The following is a 19,010-nucleotide window of genomic DNA, read 5'->3' as shown; positions in this document are numbered from 1 at the left end:
GGTGTCGGGTGGGGAGGAGTTGCTTATGTGTGGGATAGCGTGGACAGGGAGATGTGTAATGTGGGAGTGTGGACGCGCGCCCCGACTGCCGCGAGAGGTGCCAGGTGGCAGAGGGCTCACGTCCGGGTCTCTGTGGCCTGGAGCGGGCTGGGAGCGCGAGGGTTATCTGCGGTCGCAGTGCGGGCGCGAGCGCTGGGCAGTGAGGGAGGGGCGCGCTCATCCAGGGCCGGGAGAACAGAGTCCAGAGCCGGGGTGGGTGCGAGGCAGCTCCAGGCAGGTCGAGTTTGCGTCGGCTCGGGGAAGGCGGGGACGTGCTGCCTGCCTGCAGCCAACAGTAATGGGGCCAAAGCGCGAGTCTCGGATGCCTGGGTCCGCCAGCTGAGAAGCCGGTTGTCGTTCTTGGGCTCTGGAACCCATGGCAGACATTGGCAGTTGGCGGGTCCTCTCGGGGGTCCCTAGGGATGCTGATGGGTGAACAGCCGCCGCCTTTGCCATCCTGCCGGCTCTGCAAACGCTCTCCTCCCTCCCTACGGTGTTTGCGCCGCGGCACGCCTGGGGCGAATCGTGGACAAGCGTGGACGCAGGTATTTATGTAGCTTTAGGGAGACCTCGGCGCTGGAGGGACCGGACCGCTGAGGACGCTGAGCTGCTGCCGCCCGCGAAACTTCCACTTCGTCAGCTCAGGGACAGTCAGGCTCCCCTGCTGCATACTTCAGCTTCTCACCAGCCCAGCTACGCTGGGATTCGGACTCCTCTTGCAGCGACAGATCTGTCCTGGTTACAGCTGTATTTACCCTAATTTCAGTTGCTTTAAAGTCGTCTGTCTAGTCACCACAGAGTTCCTTTTATTGCCCTGTGGTCTTATCTCTAATTCAGACCTGTGAGGGCAGATTTAAGGAATTATTTCGGTTTAGGATGAATGACAGCAGACTTAATTAGCCTACCTCATTCGTGATGTTTTTTTTAAAAAAAATTACATTGTGGAGTGTAGAGCTACTTTTTCACTCTTTTGGGGGGGGCATGATGAACAACTTTATAGATTATACATTCCCACTCTTGGCCAATAAATTGTCAGATCATATACAGGCGGATACTAAAGGCTGGTCGACATGCATGTACGTGAGTAGTCCCGTATTCTAGGCATTTGTACAAGTATAAAGCTGTGTGCCGCTGATGACTGTGGTCTCTGTCCCATACATTGTTCTGAGTACACTTGACTTATCATCCACCACAAATCAGGAAATCGCTAGCATATGTGCCCTTAAACTCTATATGAATTTAATGGCGTTTAAATTGGCATATGGGCTGGTGCATTTAACCAATTTTAATAACTTTTCTGCACAAGCATCTTAGAAACCATATTTGTCCATGATTAAGAAGAACGTTTTCTTCTATTCAGTCTCTCCATTTCTAGCACAGTTAACAGAAATTTGTAGGTCTCCAACTTTCATTTGCAAGCAACAATCCAAACGAAATACCTAGAGTTGTACTGAAATAAAATATCCTATGGTAGCCATGGTAACAAATAGATTAAGGGTTATTGGTTTTCATCTGTATGTGATGGGAGGGAGGAATCTAGTGTTTTGTCTTTTTAATTATGCTTCTAATGAGTGGTGGTCATACTTCAAGTACTCAGTGTGGAGATAAGCAAGCGAGACTGAGAATTCAGTTATGTGAGAGGTTTATTGGAACAAAGACTAGTAGAGCCCAAGAGAATGACTTCTGCTAACTGCGGCTCCTCATACCCAGAAAGCAAATGGATAAAACCTTTTTTTGTTGTTTTCAAGTAGATGAGAATGGAGTTAGTCCCTTTAAAATTAGAAAATTTATTTTGTTTTTAAGCTCTTACCAAGGGAACCTTTAAATCCAGCCCATGTTTTCTAGGAATAAACATGTTGGAAGTGTGGCTGTTGGTGTGGATTGAGTGTCACAGTTGTTATCAACACCTGTCAGTCTAAGTGAGGCATATCATTAGTCTATTCAAATCTTGCCTATTTCAATATTCATGCATTTCCATGGTGATCCATTCCATTTTTGTTTACTTAGTCAACCTTATAAATCTTTGGCATCAATTTCAGTTGTACCATCTTTTTTTCTTCCACTATCAATTGATTTGGCTGCAAATCATTCCCAGTTTAAAGTGTTTCCTTTTTTCTCTCTCTCTCTCTGCTAGTTCGCAAAAGTTTATACCACTCCTGGTTGCACACAGATATAAAGAGGTTAATTTTTTTAATAAGACTCATGTAACACCACTGATGCTAATGTATCTCATTTTATATGTGTGTGTGCATGGGTTTTTTGCTTTTTGTTTTTCGTTTTCTTCCAGCAGGCTTACCCTAAAGCTTTCTTGCTTTATGGCCTGGAGATGCCAATCCAACCCAGCAGAATTGTCTAAAGGTTTCGTTCCCTCCTTCCTTTCCTCCAGCTTGGCCTCCTCCTTTCCTCCCTCCCTCCCTTTCTCCTTCCTTCCTTCTTTCCTTCCTTTTTTTCCCCCTCCCTACCCTGTTATGCTTCAAGGATTCTTTATGTCTTCAGCTAAATCTGGCTCAAACAGACATCCGGACTTTGTGTATCAGAATAGGCCTGTCCTCCAAGGATCTTTTCTCTCCATGGTAGCCAAAGACAGAAGGTCTTTGGAGCATCAGGGGATTTTAGGAATACAATATACGTTTAGTCACAGCATATAGTGTCTCCAGGATTATTGTAACATTGTAAGTTCACTGAACAGGCAGCTTTGCTTAAATGCGAATGATGATTTTGCTCACCCGCTTTCAACTTTGCTTTCTAATGATGCAGTCCCATGCTAATCAAACCCTGTATATTTCAGAAATATCAAGGCAAGCATTAGCACGCCGCTAACTTATTAGGATCAGGCGAAATAATTGGAGCACTTAAGTTCAAAGTCAGATGGAGAAACGGAATTATAACCAATCTTGTGATTCTATAATCGGTCAACTAAGTGCTTACTTGGGGGTAGCGGGGAGGAATAAACACCAGGAATAAGAAATCTAGCCCTTGGTTGTGGTGGATGAGGATAAACCAAGGCAGAAATTATGTCAGTTGACTGGAGAATAAGAAGTCTCTTTGCCGACAGATAAAGCACACGTAGACCCACGCATTGAGAAATTAGAAGAATATTTGCACTTGTGCAAAAGATGAGCACTTGTTATTACTCAAGAAATCAGGTTTCCATCTCCTAATGTGCTTTAAAAATGGTCTTAATAATTTTAAGAAGGAAAAATGTGTCAGAATTCTTTACCAGCCTGTTGGATGAAAACTCCTGAGATCCAGATCTCTCTGAAAGCAACCTCTGGCTCTTCCTACAACAGCTACCCACTGATTTTCTCCAAGTTCTAGGTCAGACAGGTAGTCCCACTTTCTTTAAGGAACTCACTTGCAAACAGGAAAAATTGGAGCTGCAAAAACAATCATTGGAAGGGCAACACAATTATTCATGAAATGAACTTTAATGTCTTGGGCATTTCCACCCGTTAGGGTGAGAAAGGGGAGGTTTCTTATTTCCCATGAGGGAGGATACCTGCATGAAATTCACATCATTCAGACTCTTGACTCTGCAGCAGCTGAGGATGATTCAGAAGCCAGAACAGGGGTGGCAGAGCATTGTGTAAAGGATCAGGTCTGGACCAAGAGGTCAGCTCCCCAAACATTTAAAGGCTCTCATGGGCCTCACAAGTGTCAATTTTTATAGTTATTTTATAGTTCTGAAATTTTTAAATCATTGGTTCTTTTAAGTCATATATGTGTTTGTTAGGGAGAGAGAGAATGTATATATACACATATACACAAATAAGTATATTACATATGTAATATGTACATATACCTACATATATACAGATATGTATTCTGCCACTTTATTTTTTTTTAATTGTGGTAAGAGGAAATGCATAACATAAAACTTAACATCTGTTACCATTTTTAAGTGTATGGTTCAGGCGTGTTAATATTTATATTGCTGTGAATTTTGTCATCATGCAAAACTGAAACTCTGTACCCATCAAGCCTCAACTACCCATTTCCCCCTCCCCAGCCCCTGGGAACTACTATTCTATTTTCTGTGTCCATAGATTTGACTACTTCGGATGCCTCATATAAGGGGAATTGTACAGTACACGTCTATGAACATGGGTGTGCAAATATCTCTTCAAGATGCCACTTTCAGTTCTTTTGGATATGTCCCCCAAAGAGGGATTGCTGGATTCTTCCACTTGTTACACGGATATGTTACAGTGATCCTCTGTTTAAGAGACATGGTGCAAATGCCGTCAACAGAGTGCAGTCAGACAAAGCATGCAGTAGACGTGACCGACATTTGTTCTTCCTTTTCTGTGTGTACATTTCCTCACAGGTCTCTCCCACCTCTTACATTTTGCTTGAGGGCTTGCCTGATGGGCGGAGTGGGGCAGTGATGGGGCAGTGATGGGGCAGAGTGGGTAAAGGCAGGGGCTCAGTGTCAGATGTGAGGTCCAGGGCCTGGTGCCTGCCGGCCGTGTGACCTTGGAAAAGCTCCTGAATCTCAGTAATCGTGGCCAAAATAACTCTGGTAAAACCCGCATTGCCGTGTCTGGCCCAGAGGAGGGCTCTAGAAAAGAGCGCTTCGGTGAAGTAGTCATGATAGAAAAGGCAGCAGCAGTCCCCAGAGACCTGCAAAACCATAGACACCTATCCTGCTAAACTTGATCCTAGACTTTTCCGTGGTATGCCAGTGTGTGCATAAATATATTGTATTCTGTGAGTCTCGTTATCAGGACTTATGCTGAAGAGCATGAGAGATTTGCATGACAATTATAATAGTTAAAAATATCTGTGAGTGAATTTGATATATGAACTTTTAATTCCATTTTTAGTATCATAATTTTAGAGTGGATATGGATTTTAGAGGTCACCCAATCTACCTATTATTCAATCACCAAACCTGTATCAAACCCCAATAATATAATAATAATAGCTGCCAGTTATGGCTGCCCACTGTATTTTAGTGCTTTACATACATTATCTTAAATCCTCATATCAACGCTGCGAGGTAGGGATTATCCACATTTTACAAATGAAGATGAGGCTCAGAAAGGTAATCAACTGGCCCCAGGCCACAAATCTAGCCACAGTGTACATCTGGGTTTGAACCCAGATCTGTCAACTACCAATCCGTCTTGTCTTTCCTCGTGCCTGTGTGTGTGTGTGTGTGTGTGTGTGTGTGTGTGTGTGTGTGCTTGAAACTCCAAACTGGGTTGCATTTGCACCACCTCGCACGGCCTGTTATGTGCCAGTTACTGCATTGTCTGTGCTAATTAACATTTTAAATAGAATAACTCTATTAGAGGGCCCATGAGCTTAAATAAGAATATTGACCAACACTCACAGGACGTTTGGGCTTGCCTACCTGCTTCCATTTACTCTGATTCCTGGAAGGCTAATGAGAAAAACTTTGAGATGCTTGAAGGGCTTCTGGTTTCCATGTTGAGCCAATATAATAAATACGTAGCAAATTGCAGAGTAGAAACAATGTGGAAAGGATGCAGGATACATCTGGGACCACTAAAGCCTGATCTGAGTGTGTTCACTTTTGAATGCCAGTGCCTAGCACAGTGCCTGCTATGCAACTTGATAGTAAAACTGTTTGCCTGGATAAATTTATACCCAGAGAAGGTGTCAGGTAAGAGACATCAAAGCCTGCTTTTTGGATTTCCTTTTCACTCGGTAGCTACGTAGCTATATCTTCATGCTTTTTCATTGTGTGGAATTTTAGATGCTATATTTGGGCATATATCTATTAAATATGCTTGTGGATGAATTCTAACTAATCTAAATGGAATCTTCTAGGATTTATGACTTGAAACTTTGAAGACTAATTTTCTTGGCGCCTCTTCATTCTGGTGATAACTTGAATCTATTTGGCACTTTCGAGGGTCGGTCCGAAGTCCTTCCTAGTCCGTCCTTCATGTCACACTTATTTGTGAGGTGTTGTCCCCACATAGATTTTTAATCTATGGCATTTCATAAAAGCATTGCTTTAAGGAAAAGGAAAACAGCTCACAATCACAGAGCCCACTGTGAAAGGGCAATAAGCTGTATTTTCCAACTTCTCCTGTCTTAGCTTTATTCTTTAGATTGGGCGGGGGGTGTTTGCCTGTGTTTGGAGCTGGGGAAGAGGATGTGAATAGAACCTGGCCGGAGTGGCACCTCAAAAATGTGTTTGCTCCCTGTTTTCACTCTCTCAGCCCTCGCTCAGGCAAGGGATGGCTTCTCTGGGTTAAGATTCGCTGTGAGAAAAGCTTGGTTATGGTGCCTTTGATCAAACTTGTAACGGAGTGAGCACACAGGAAATAAAGCTGGGTGAGGGTGAGACAGCAGGGGCTCTGGGTGCCCGCCTGGCCAGCTCCACCCCCTCTGCCTTCCTCACTCCCCGGCTCATTTCCACCCTCCAGGTAAAGCCAGGCAGGAGGCTTTCGTTTTCCTCAGGCATTCCTGCAAAGCTCTTAGAAGCAGAGCCAGGCTGGGAACAACGACGAGGCAAAAGCAGACAGGAGGACTCCCTCTCTCTGCCTTGTGAAAAGCAAAAGTCAGTCAAGGGCTTAGGCCAAATGAGAGGCAGGACAATTGCCAGGTCATGGCTGTTTTCCTTTTGGATATTTAGGCACATTGAGAAGTGGTGGGGAAAGGTGAAACGCGAATTTTAAAAAACAAAACAAAAACTCACCCTTCTCTTTTCTCTTTTCAAATGTCTAGCTTTGAGCATTTGCTTTCAGATCAGAATTGCAGCTGGACTCAGCCTCCTAAGGAACTTTAATGATATATATTCATCTCCTGGAGCTTCTAAATGAGTATAGACTCAGTAACTGATAACTGAGCAGGGACAATGGAGAGAGCAGTTCCTGCCATGTGGCATCTCATTGTGGCTTGCCTTGTGACATGGGTACCATTATTCCCATTTTGCAGATGAGCCCTAGAGAGACAGAGCATTTGCCTGAGGTCAAACCAACAAACGCAGGTGGCCGGATGGGTCAAAGGGACGCACAAGCCTGGCCTCCAGGCGGACTGCCAACCTCTGAAGAAGCAAGAGAGCCAGTATTCCCTTTCACATGGAACACCAGTTGCTTATTAAGATAATAGAATATACACACGCTTAGTCACGTTGCTCACTGGTTACTGCAGTTGACATATTAAGTTGAGGTCTAGCTGATTTTATTTTAAGGCTTGAAATAAAGCTGACACTGAGACCCATTAATATAATTTCAAATACCTTCACACTTAAACTCACAGCCATCATCATTTGTAAACCTCACAAAAGTTCAATTCTGAGTCTATCTTAAAGGCTTAGGTCTGAGTGGCTCCTTTTCTCTGTGGTCCGAAGGCTTCTTAGGGTGCCGTGATTTACATGTATGAGAATCGAACATTTGAAGATGAAACGGGTTCCTGTTTGCAATGCTTAGAATAGTACCAGACATGTCATAACTGCCGTCTCCGTGTAAGGATGGGTTGGTTTCTGCTCCCATTCACATGAACAAGTGGTTATTTCTGGAATCATTTCGCAAGTCACCATCTCCTTGAAAGCAAGGACCAGCTTTGTCTCTTGGCCTTGGACCTGGCACTTTGTGGGTACTCCCCGAGGCATGGCCCCGACCATAAGCTCCCAGTCTAGCTGGGAAGCCCCCGGCGTGTGGAGAGCACGTGGCATGAGAGGGGTGAGGGTCCCGTCCAGTTGAAAAGGATGCCCCTCTAGACCTGGTCCTCAGATCGGTGCCAGGCCACAAACTGGTAAAGCATTTAGACCAGATAAAATGGGAGTAAGCACTTAGAAACGTCACTGCATTTGGCACGGCCTCGTCAGCCAAGAGCGTGATCCTTGGGCTTCTCTCACTGAAGGCGTGGACCACATCACGTGGGCCCCGTCACACCGCCACGTGAGTTGCCGAGAGAGCAGCCTGTGGTGCGAGCTGTGGTCTCGCCGTGCGTGCTAAGACTGCATTTCGGTTCTTAACAGATTGGAGATACAAATAAAACCCCCAAACCTGGTCTTTCACCACAGACGGGGTAGAGTGCCGCGTGGGAGCCTCAGCGCAGTTTTCTCACCAAAGCACGAGCAGTGATTTTTCTGAAGCTCTGATCTCGAACCCCTCCTCAGTGAGGCCAGTCTTGGCACCTTTGGGACAAGGGGCAGACTGAATTTTGGCCAGGCCCGCGGTGCTCACTATAGCAGGGGCAGCTGCCCGGTCTGTTCTGAAGTGACTGTTGTGTCAGGTGGGCCTCGGCTCGGCATTTATGTGCACCCCCAGCCGTCTCCCTGATGCTGAGTGAAGGCCTTGGGTCTTGATACCTGCGTGGGTTCGTATGAGACCATTTTGCTGCAATTCTGCAGTTTTGACCTCTTGAGCTATATAGGTTACCTTGCCATTGCATCAGCTTATCTGTTTGGGGGAGGCTATTTTGCCCGTGACGTAGCGTGTTTGGTTGATCTGAAGAGAGAGAAGACAATCCTGCTCTGATTCTGCCTTTCTACCCGCGAGCCGGGCCACAGAATTTGGAGAGCTTAAGTGCTGCATTTGGAAGCCGGGTTAGTGAGCCCCGGAGGCTGCAAGCAGCGTGTGCGTCTGGCTGATCTTGCTAGCGAAGAGCCTGCTGTAAGTGGAGTGCTGTCATCTCTTCGGTTCATGCTGTTCCAACCAGCTTTAATCATCAAAACTTGAATAATATTCAAACTGTGAAAGGAACTTTTTTCTTGCTGAAACCTAGGTGTGCCAAGTGGAAGCTCCGAAGCTTCTCAATCTACGATCTATGGCAACACATTGCAGGGGAAAAAAAAAAAAAAAAAAAAAAGGAGAGCGCCCGGATTGTTTCATGCATTGTGGAGAAACTGCCTTTCTCCACAATCAAATGGCACTAGGATGGCAAATTTCCTCTTTTGCCCCCAAGGAGAAAAATGACTTTCATGGGGAGAAAAATGACTTTCATGGAAACCATGCTTCCTGGAAGTCACTTTTTGCCTCTTCCCAAAGTCACCACCTCTCTTATAAATGAGGGGACATTTTTTTCCCCTGGCCCCAGGTGCTCTGCTCTGGCCACCCCTGGGGGCGGGGTCTGGGATACAGAACCCCGTGGGGCTTTCTGGAGGGAGGGTGTGGGTGACCTGGAAGATGCCAGTGACAGGTGATGGGATGTGAGGGGAAGGTCACAGGCTGTGGAGGGAGGAATAGGACAGCAGCTCAGGCCACTGCCTCGCTGAGAAAAAGCCACATGGACCATCATCCTGTGGCAAAGGCTCCTGCCCTGGGTTTCTGGACAAGCTGCAATGGGAGCCCCTCACCCAGGCCCCACCCTCACATCCCCAAGGGAAAAAGGCATTCCAGAGCCACTGCCCTGCTCAGGTTCCCACCGAGGAATTTAAAGCTTCTCTCCTAGCTTCTGCAGAAACCACAAAAAGCCATCTTTGCCGGTGACGAACTTCTGGGGAGGCGGGGGGTGGGGCACGCACTGAAATGTGAAGTCTCGGTTCCAGAGCTGGAACTGTCAGCTGTTTCTATGTCAGGTGTGCCTCCCAGAGCGTCTGCTATTCAGAAGCATTTTTTGATATCTGGACTAGACACCCAGGCCACATGCAGTCTCCTTGGTCCTGAGAAAAGGTGGAGGCAGTTGTGTGTCTGACTCTTGGCTCCTGTGCTCTGTGTGAGCACCGCAGGGGGCCACTGCGGGTAGGGACAGGAACATGCCATCGACATCTGAGGATTGAGCATGTGACAGTGGGGAGGCTGGAGCGGGGAGCATGTTCACAGTCCTGCACAAAATTACAGGGGAAACTTATTTACTTTCAAGTCGACAATGAACAAACAGCTTGGTTTAAAAAATGGGCAAAGGACTTGAATAGCCATTTCCCCAAAGAAGACATAGCAACAAGCACATGAAAAGACGCGCAATATCGCTACCACGTCTCACTCGTTAGGATGACTATTATCTTTTTAAAATAGAAAATAACAGGTGTTATTTTTGGGGAGGCTGTGGAGAAATTGGAGCCCATATGTGCTCCTTGTGGCAATATAAAATGGTGTGACCACCCAGGAAAACAATATAGAGGTTCCTCAAAATATTAAACATAAAATTGGCATATAATCCTATCATTCTTCTTCTGGGTAGATACCCAAAAAAGTGAAAACAAGGACTCAAACATTTGTACACCCATGTTTGTAGCAGCATTATTCACCATAGCCACAAGGTGGAAGCAACCCAAGTATTCATCACTGGACGAATAGATAAATAGCATTTGTTATATACACACAAAGGAATATTATTCAGCCTTGAAAAGGAAGGGCCTTTTGACACAAGCTTCCTACATGGATGAACCTTGACGACATTATGCTAAGTGAAATAAGTGAGTACTAAAAACAAATATTGCAGGATTCTGCATATGAGAAGAACCTAGAATAGTCAAATTTATCGACAGAAAGTAGGATGGTAGATGCCAGGAGCTGAGGGAGAGGGGAATGGGGAGATGTTGTTCAGTGGGTACAGTTTTAGTTTGGGAAGACGGATCAGTTCTGGAAATGGATGGTGGTGCCGTTTGCTCAGCAGTGTGAATGTACTTAATGCTGCTGCACTGCACACCTAAGTGGTTAAAATGGTAAATTTTGTTGTTTGTGTTTACCACCACCACGATAACAAAGACTTCTAAACATATTCCAAGTGGGTTCTCCTAAGAAATTCTGTCAAGAATTTGCTCAGGGGAAAGGGGCATTTGCTTTTAACAGTTCAGCAATCTCAGCACTTGCCGTATACCCTACCCTGTGCTGGGCCTTGTGTTTATTTACTTATCCGAGGTATAATCGTTGAGGCGATACGATAAAATCCACGATCTTAAGCATTTGGTTCACTGAGTTTCGATAACTGTGTACACCTGTGTAGCCACCATCCAAAACGAGATCTGAAACATTTTCGTCCCCCGGGGAGGATCCCGTGCGGCCCCTCCAAGCATGTCAGTCACTGTGGAAGAGCTTTGCCTGCTGTTGACTGTCATATGAACAGAAGCATTCAGTGCGGGCCCTGTGGCCGCTGGTTTCGCTCAGCAGACTCCATGTGCCATTTCTCCACCTTGACACGTGTCCCAGTAGTTCCTTCCTTACTGCTAAGTAGGATTCCGTGGCCTGTACCACCGTGGGTGTGCCCACGCTCCTGTGGATGGACACGGAGTGGTACAGGGTTTGGGGACAGGGGGCAGTGAGTGAGGGTGTTAGCTGGCCGCCTGGAGTGTCCCCACCGGTTGGGGTTGTCAAGCAGGCTCTCCATGCTGGGATTTTCCTACTAGACTGGCAGCTTCCCCAGAGTTGAACAGTCTCCAGATCATGGCATTTGGGTGATTTACACCAAAAGTATGGCAGCCACTGGGCCAGACACTCGCGTTGGTACTGAATCGATGGCTTCCCCAAAGGTGCGTCACAAGAGAAGCTGCATCTCTCTCGGGAGGCTGCCTGGTGACTCTGCATTGGGGACAGGAGGTTGGTGGACGGTCTCAAAGGTCAGTGTCCTTGCACCGTGACTGCCCCTCCCCAGCTCAGGCGGCCACCTGCAGAGCTGACCAGATGCCAGGGTGTAGGGACAGGGGTAGCCGGTCCCCAGCTCGGCCCCTTCCTCTCTGGTTGGCAGCCTCAGGGCCGACTGACATGTTCTTTCTGTAGCCGGGTGAACCCCCATCTGAGACTGCAGCCCGAGAGTGACACTGGCTTTCGTGTGACCTTGCCTTCTCTGTTAAGACCCATCCTCTGCGGAGTCCGCCGTCTGACTCTGAGGTCAGGGCCCCACATTTCTGAGCAGCATCGCCTCTCCTGAAGTCACTAGCCTTGTGCTCATGAGCCATGGCCTTCCCTGCCAGGTGGGTCTGGGCTCAGCATCCTAGCTGGGCCACCCGGAAATGGCGAAATCTTAGGCAAGTTACTTCATCTCTTGGAACACAGCCACCTCATATAAGACACTAATAATAGCTCTGCTGCCCTACGTCCTGCCTGTAACGGGCCTGCAAGGGGATGAGGGTGGGGGTAATTCCTGCCTTCCAGGAATGCAGACAAAGTTCATCTGTGTGAAAGCTGAATTCGCTTGTCTCCCCTGTGTCCGCATTCCTGGGCGGTGCCTCATCGTGTGACGTAGATGACACAGGAGGAGAGAGCGTGGGTGACACTGGAACTGCGGCCTTCAGTAGAGAGCTGTGGGGACACGGGGCGGGGGTGGGGGGCGGCGCTGGTCAGGGCAGCCGTGGGCACTGGGAAGCCCCTGGGAGCAGGGCTTTCGGAGGCTCTCCCACGGCAGGGGGATTGATGGTGGTCACCCTCCTTTCATTCAGATGCCTCCCCCTGTCCACCCCGACCCCCGTCCCAAGTTCCCCAGCTCACAAGCTCAATGCAGCTAATAGACCCACTCTCCCCTGTGAGGGGTAAGCTCGGAAGGCCAGCGTGGGCTTGCACTGTGACTTCTAAAGGATGCATTACTCCGAATTCACCTCTGAGGGATGTTGCTGTCACAGCTGGGGGGTGCTCGAGCCCCTTTGTGGTCGGCTCCCTGGCCAGAGGCCCCCAGTCTGATTCTCACAGGACAGAGGAATGGAGTTTGGAACCCATCTCAGCAAGTCGGGGCCTGATGAGTCTCGCCCACCCACCCGTGGGCCGGGGGAACAACGTCCCTGACGTGGCTGGAGGCCAGGAGGGTGTATTGGTGATAGACGAACTGTCAGCTGGCTCCAAGGAGCCACTCTCTGCCCAGGCTGAAGTCACCTCTGCCCACCCCCTGCCCCCAGCCCCCATTTTGTATCTAGTAGAAGGTTTGCCCAGCTCTCTGCCAAGTTCAGATTCAGTCTGTCCTTCACAGCTTCCTCTGGGAGGAGCCCGTGACCCAGGTTCTTAGGGGTCCCCAGCCGACTGTGTGTTCCTAAGGGATCCATCACCTCACTTTTTGTTTATATTCCTTTGCCGATTTTCCTCTAAAAGCCTAGGCCACTGCTGGGCACAAGTCACAGTTTGATAGAGCAAGGCCCAGAGAAGGGAAACGCCGTCTACCATGGGCAGTGAGAGGCAGAGCTAGGACTGGATCCCCAAGCCCTGGAGCCTGGAAACGGTATCACGAGCGTGCAAGGAGGGTGCGAGCAGCAGGTCGGGTGACGAGCCTCTCCTGTGAATCCTGTGCTGTTTCAATCTGTGCCGGGTGAAAAAGTGCAGACCCTGGGGAATTTCTGCTCTCGTGTTGGTTATCGTCACATGGAAGCAGGGGTGGTTTCCTAAGATGTGTGCAGGATGTGCAATGATGGTGCATTCAGATCGGAGCCACACAAATGACCTTTGCTCCGTGTTGCCTGCACATCACACTCACGTGTTCCCAGGACACTCACCCGTGTGCTCCTCTAAAGGCCTTGGCTTGGGGTCCCTGGTGAAAGCCCCGCCTGTATTGGCTCTCAGGGGTTGCCCGCGCACCCCTCTCACACATCCTCTTTCAACCCCCCCACCTGTGTCTCCCCTTTGCCCAGCTGTGAACCACACAGCCTGGTTGGTCTCGGGGAAGATCTGTCCTCGGAGAATGTGGTTGGTGCTGGGGTGGGGTCGGCAAAAGGTGGCATGAAAAGTATTCCTTGCCTTTTTTTCTGATCAAGAGACCACAAGGGAAAATACAAAACACTTCTTTGGGGATTGAGAACAAAATTTATAAAGTGACTTTATCATGAGTTTGTTTATTTGGGAGAATCATTTTTAAAAAGGAAACTTGATTTATAAAAAATATATATACATATTATATATACATGTACATAGTGTGTATATATATATACACATACATACACGCACACATATGTATACACTATGACGTCAAGTATGTGAAAACAAAAAAGATCATGGAACGAAAGAGGGAAAATATATCATAATGTCAACAGCAGTCATCCTTCTACCCTTAAAATTCTACCTAAAAATTCTCTATTTAGGAAATAGATTTTTTAAAAATCAGCATGATTTTCATAACGGGGAAAGTAGACATTTAACAAGGGAAAGAAATTTAGCTATACTAATAAGGTTAATTTTTGCCACCTGCCACCCTCCTAGTGAGCAATGTGTTTGTGTACATGCCCACACAAATACTGATGAAAACATAAAAAGGACAGGTCATAGTGTGGAGGAGATTTTTTAAACAACCCGTTTTTCAAAGGGAAGACGGAGTAAAATAATTTCACATCATCCCGTGATGTCCCTCACGGTGAACCTCAGACTCACCTTCAATGAGCAGTTCTCTCAGGGTTCTGGTCCATCCTGGGAGTCCTGCCGGATCCACGACTGGAGCGGGGCTTTCTCCTCAGAGATAGCTAAGCTACAGCAGGCACCAAGCCCAAAAAGCCTGCCTTGTTGAATGCCAGCTGAGTGCCAGCCTTCTCAAATAACTGTGCCCCCAAGTGGTCACTTGTACCTGTAAATTACATCCAGCCAAAAGGTTGCAATTAACCAGATCCTGGACCGCAGGGTTTATAATTTAATAATAATGATGATGGCAGCAACACACAACAAAAAAGAAGTGAGAAAGGAAAGAAGAAACCTAACTGTGTGTGTGTGTGTGTGTAGAGCAAAAGACAGGGAAGGATTTTCTGAATGTTTACCTACCCCGTAGCCCTCCAGAAGGAAGTGTGTGTGCGCGTGTGTGTTCATTTCCATTAGCAGAGAAGCCGGGCCAGAGGGATGAGGGTGGCTGTGAGCTGAACCCTCCAGGAATTCCAGAGACTCAGCCCCTACTCAGGCGTGCTCCTCGATGCCTTTGACGGGCTGCTTCTCCGCAGAAATCCTTCCGTGATCGTCTCCTTGGCAGTCTGCCAGAGGCTCTAAGTGTACCGAGAATTGTGTTTTAATAGAAGGCTTTACCTCTGATACAGATTTAAAATGAGGAAGAAACTTTCTGTTCCTCAGCCAGAGCGAAATGCATTTTGCTTCTTGCGAAATGCTGATGATTACAAGCTCATCTTACATAATTTTATTATTTTCAATTGCTGCCTGTCAGTCTCAGGTGATGGTTTCCTGGGAGAAGAAAGGAGGCAGATTCTGGGCGACGATAAAAAAAAAGTCACCCAGTCATTAGCAAATCGTACAGAAGTTTAGGAAGGAGGATAATTATCTTTGTGATGATGCTGCTCAAGATAATCAGAACTTGCATTGCCAAGTTAGACATGCAGAAGTGACTCGAGCACTATTTAATGGGCTTTTAGAAAATGCATTTTCACTTTAACAAAGGGCTGATGTTTGAAATTTAAAAAAAAAAAAAATCTTTACATCTAATGAAGGCGTTCTCTTCAATAACCACGTTTTCAGGAATCTTTTGACACTATTGAAGTGGTCCACTGTCACGCCCACAAGAGGGCATTTTCTCATCAACTACTGTAAAAAGGATTTGTTTTTAAAGAGAAGCTGAAAGGCCTGGGGGAAGCAGAGTGATAATCAGAAGCAGGGGACAGAGAGCTGCTTGCAATTGAATTGTATGTGTGTTTCCACTTAATGTGTCCTGCCGCTGAGCTGGCCAGTGCTACCGGCCAGGAATTCTGCCCAATGTGTTTACTGCTTTTAATGTCTTATTCCCAGAATGACTGGCCACCAAAGGAAACCTTGACCAGAGTTTTCTCCAGATACAAGGTACCACATGCTAGCATCTAGTAAGTAGCTGGGATTAATTCCAGAACTGGTATTTTACCCATCAATGACTTCAGTACTAAATTTGATTGTCTAGTATTTTAAGACTCTGGCCAAAGCCCTCCACCCTGTCCTGTTCCAAGGTTCTCCCTTCATTTATTTAACAAATATTTATTGAGCACCTACCAGGACGTGTCAACAATGAACCAGGCTAAGACCCTGTCTCTACGGAACATACGTTCTCCACAGGGAGACTCAGCATAAAAAAGAAAACAAATACAGGAGTATAATCTAGATCATTCTAAATGCTATGAGGAAAAACAGTTGGGAAAAGGAAAGGGATAGCTAGTTTGGATTGGGTAGTTAGGAATACTTCTTCGAAAGGTAACACATAATATTCCAGTTTTGTTTAGTGGGTGCCAGTACTATTTAGGTTGCAAATGTAATAAATTCTTTCAGCTCCTTTCTTCAAAAAAGTTACTCACAAAGTTAGTTGCAATGTTTTATGGACCATGAGATATGATGGAAATGGGGGAAGCAACATGAAGTTACCACTTAGTTATCAGTTTGTTAAATAACATTTATAAATTGCCATCTACTCTTTACCCCCTCATTTCAAAAAACAATGAATGTTTTTAACACCAAAGAATAGGAAGACTATGCTCCCAGAATATAGGAGAGTTGAATAAACTAAGTGTTTTGGAAAATTCACTGCATACTCTTTTTTTTTTTTAATGATTTTTATTTTTTCCATTATAATTGGTTTACAGTGTTCCATCAGTTTTCTACTCTACTCTTGAGTTTTCTCACTTTCCATGGACTATGAGAACTTCATTATGGCCTAGTCCACTCATGATAATTGCCTGCCCTTTCCCCACACAGGCCCCAGCTACAGTACTGATACAGGAATGGGTGGCACCAGTTCCACAAGCCGGCCCAGCTCACAGCCACACATATGAGACACAAGAGCGGGAGGTGATGGTGTGCTTCCCACCCTAGGGGCTCTAGGGTACTTGTAGGGACTTCAGCTCAAGAGCTCTGATGTCCTTAGAGACCCGTGCGACAGTTTCTGAAGCTGAAGTCAAAGCTCTGTTTACTCTCCCATAAAGAACCCGTGAACACCTATTTTGCCCCATGCTTACCTATTATAATTTTGAAAACTCTATCTGTTGGTTCAGTGAGTGATGGTATCTCCGGGTCTCATTTGCGCTCCCTCGATTGCCAGTGGGCTGGAGTGTTTGTTTCTGTGTTTATTGACATTCCTGTCCTTTGCCTGTTCTTCTATTTATATTCATCTTTTTCTTATCGATTTGTAAGAGTCTTTGAAAGACCAGAGCAGAATAGGCTAGGCAAATCAAGGAGGGCTTCATGGAGGAGGTGAGCCTTCATCTTGACCTTAAAGGATAGGTATGAGGAAGAGAGTCATAATGGGTGGCATGTTTATTTATATTTTTTTTAACTGAATGTGGAACGTTTTCGGTGGTAAAAGCAATATCCACTGTGTAACATTTTCAGGCATGATGAAGCAGGTAGTAATCTCTAAAACCCTATTGTCTAGAAGTGACTTTGTTAATGTTCTGTTACATTTTCCTCTAGTCTTCCTTTTGTTTTGCATGTTTGCAATTGCCAGGGCCGTGTTGCAAGTGAAATTTTGCATCTTGCTTTTTAAAACTTTAGAACATTTTCCCCATGTCATTAAAAGTGATTCCTAAAGACCACGTCTTGGTGCCTAGGTGGTATTCCATCATAGCTGCAACCTCGTCTACTCAGCCATCCCACCCATCAGGTGAATTTTTTTTTCCTACTATAACACTCTTGTGTATCATTTTCATTTGTAATTTTGGCGTCAGACAGATCTGACAAGGCCCAGCTCCCAGGGTAACATCAGGCTCCTCACATTATCCACCCAGGCCTCTGTCTTTCACGTGTCACGTGGAGATAATAGTACCAGCCTCAGGGGGTGGTTGTGAGAGTTACCGGAGAGAATGTTTGGGATAGAGTTCTAGAAATAGAATTACCAAGGTTTGATCTTTTAAAATTACATAACTTTCTAATTATAAGAATAATGTTCTTTATGGAAAATTTTAGCAAAAAGAAAAGCCATGCCTAATCTCATCACTAAGAGATAAAAACAATTAACGTTTTAGAATCTCTTATTTGTCACTTGGAGCAGAATTGGGATTGTACTCTCTATATATCATTTTATCTCCTGCTTTTTTCCTCCTTAACTTTGTATTGATTTTCCATTGTCATTACACATTCAGAAACATCTTAAAAGGCTGCATTTCATTATATTTCATTATATTAAAGTGCCATATTTTATTTAACTAACTTCCTATTGTTGGATATTTAGTTAGTGGTTTGCCGTCATAAATCACATTGAAATCAGGTCTTATTGAACATAAATACCTGCAGACATTTTGGATTATTTCCTTAAGGCTAAGTCCTGGTATAGGTATTACCAACTCAGAGGTGGGAACCTGCAGAAGACGTTGGTCTGTGTTGCCCCCAGAAAGCCTGTGCTGTGTGCTCTCCCATAAATAGCACGTGAACAGCTCTTTTGCCCCATGCTTACCTATAATAATTTTTAAAACTATCTCCGTCTGTTGGATCAGTGAGTGATGGTATCTCCTGGTCTCAATGTGCACTCCCTGATTACCAGTGGGCTGGAGCATTTGTTTCTGTGTTTATTGACAATCCTGTCCTTTGCCTGTTCTTCTATTTATATTCATCTTTTTCTTATTGATTTGTAAGAGCTCTTTATGCATAAGAGGATATTAACCTTTTGGTGTAATGTTAGCAATTTTTTCCCCAGTTTGTCATTTGTCTTTTAAATTTGTTTATGGTTTCTTGACTCTATAGCAGCCTTTAATTTGTTTGTTGTCCTATTTATCAGCCTTTTTCCCTTTGATGTTTCCTCTCATTTTTATGCTTGGAAAAGCCTTTCCCATCCTGGTTTTAAATATCTATTCATTTACCTCTTCTTCTATCTGTCATGATTTTGTTTTACAGCTTCAATTTTTATCCAATTCTGAGTTATCTCATTTTGTTGTAAGATATAAGATAGGAATTTAACTTTTTTCTTAATGGTTATGTAATTCTTCCAGTTCTGTTTATTGAATGGTCTTTCTGTTCCGCCAATTTGAAATGCTACTTCTCTTAAACACTAAATTCTTATATAAGCTAGGGCACGTTTCCAGGCTATTTATTCTGTTCCATTCTCTCTATAACCTAGTACAATACCACATTGTTACAATTGCAGATGCTTTTATGTTTATATTTATGTTGCATTTTAAAATCTGGTATACAGATCAGCTTTATTATTATTTTCTTCCAAAATATTTTAGCTACTCTCTCCAATACATTTAATAG

General features: G+C 45.3%; 1 protein-coding gene across 7 annotated transcripts in view; it reads left to right on the top strand.

Annotated features, from left to right (window-relative positions):
* KLHL29 (kelch like family member 29) overlaps positions 1–19,010 on the top strand; it is a 306,457-nt gene that overhangs the window by 1,331 nt on the left and 286,116 nt on the right. The gene's annotated exons all lie outside the window — the stretch shown is intronic.

This window comes from Sus scrofa, chromosome 3 (genome assembly GCF_054392235.1).
Source record: "Sus scrofa isolate SSC_HxYL_T2T_F1_AM1 chromosome 3, Sscrofa_HxYL_maternal_Yorkshire_Landrace_v2.0, whole genome shotgun sequence".
Taxonomy (NCBI): domain Eukaryota; kingdom Metazoa; phylum Chordata; class Mammalia; order Artiodactyla; family Suidae; genus Sus; species Sus scrofa.
This window is presented reverse-complemented; position numbering and strand designations above follow the sequence as displayed.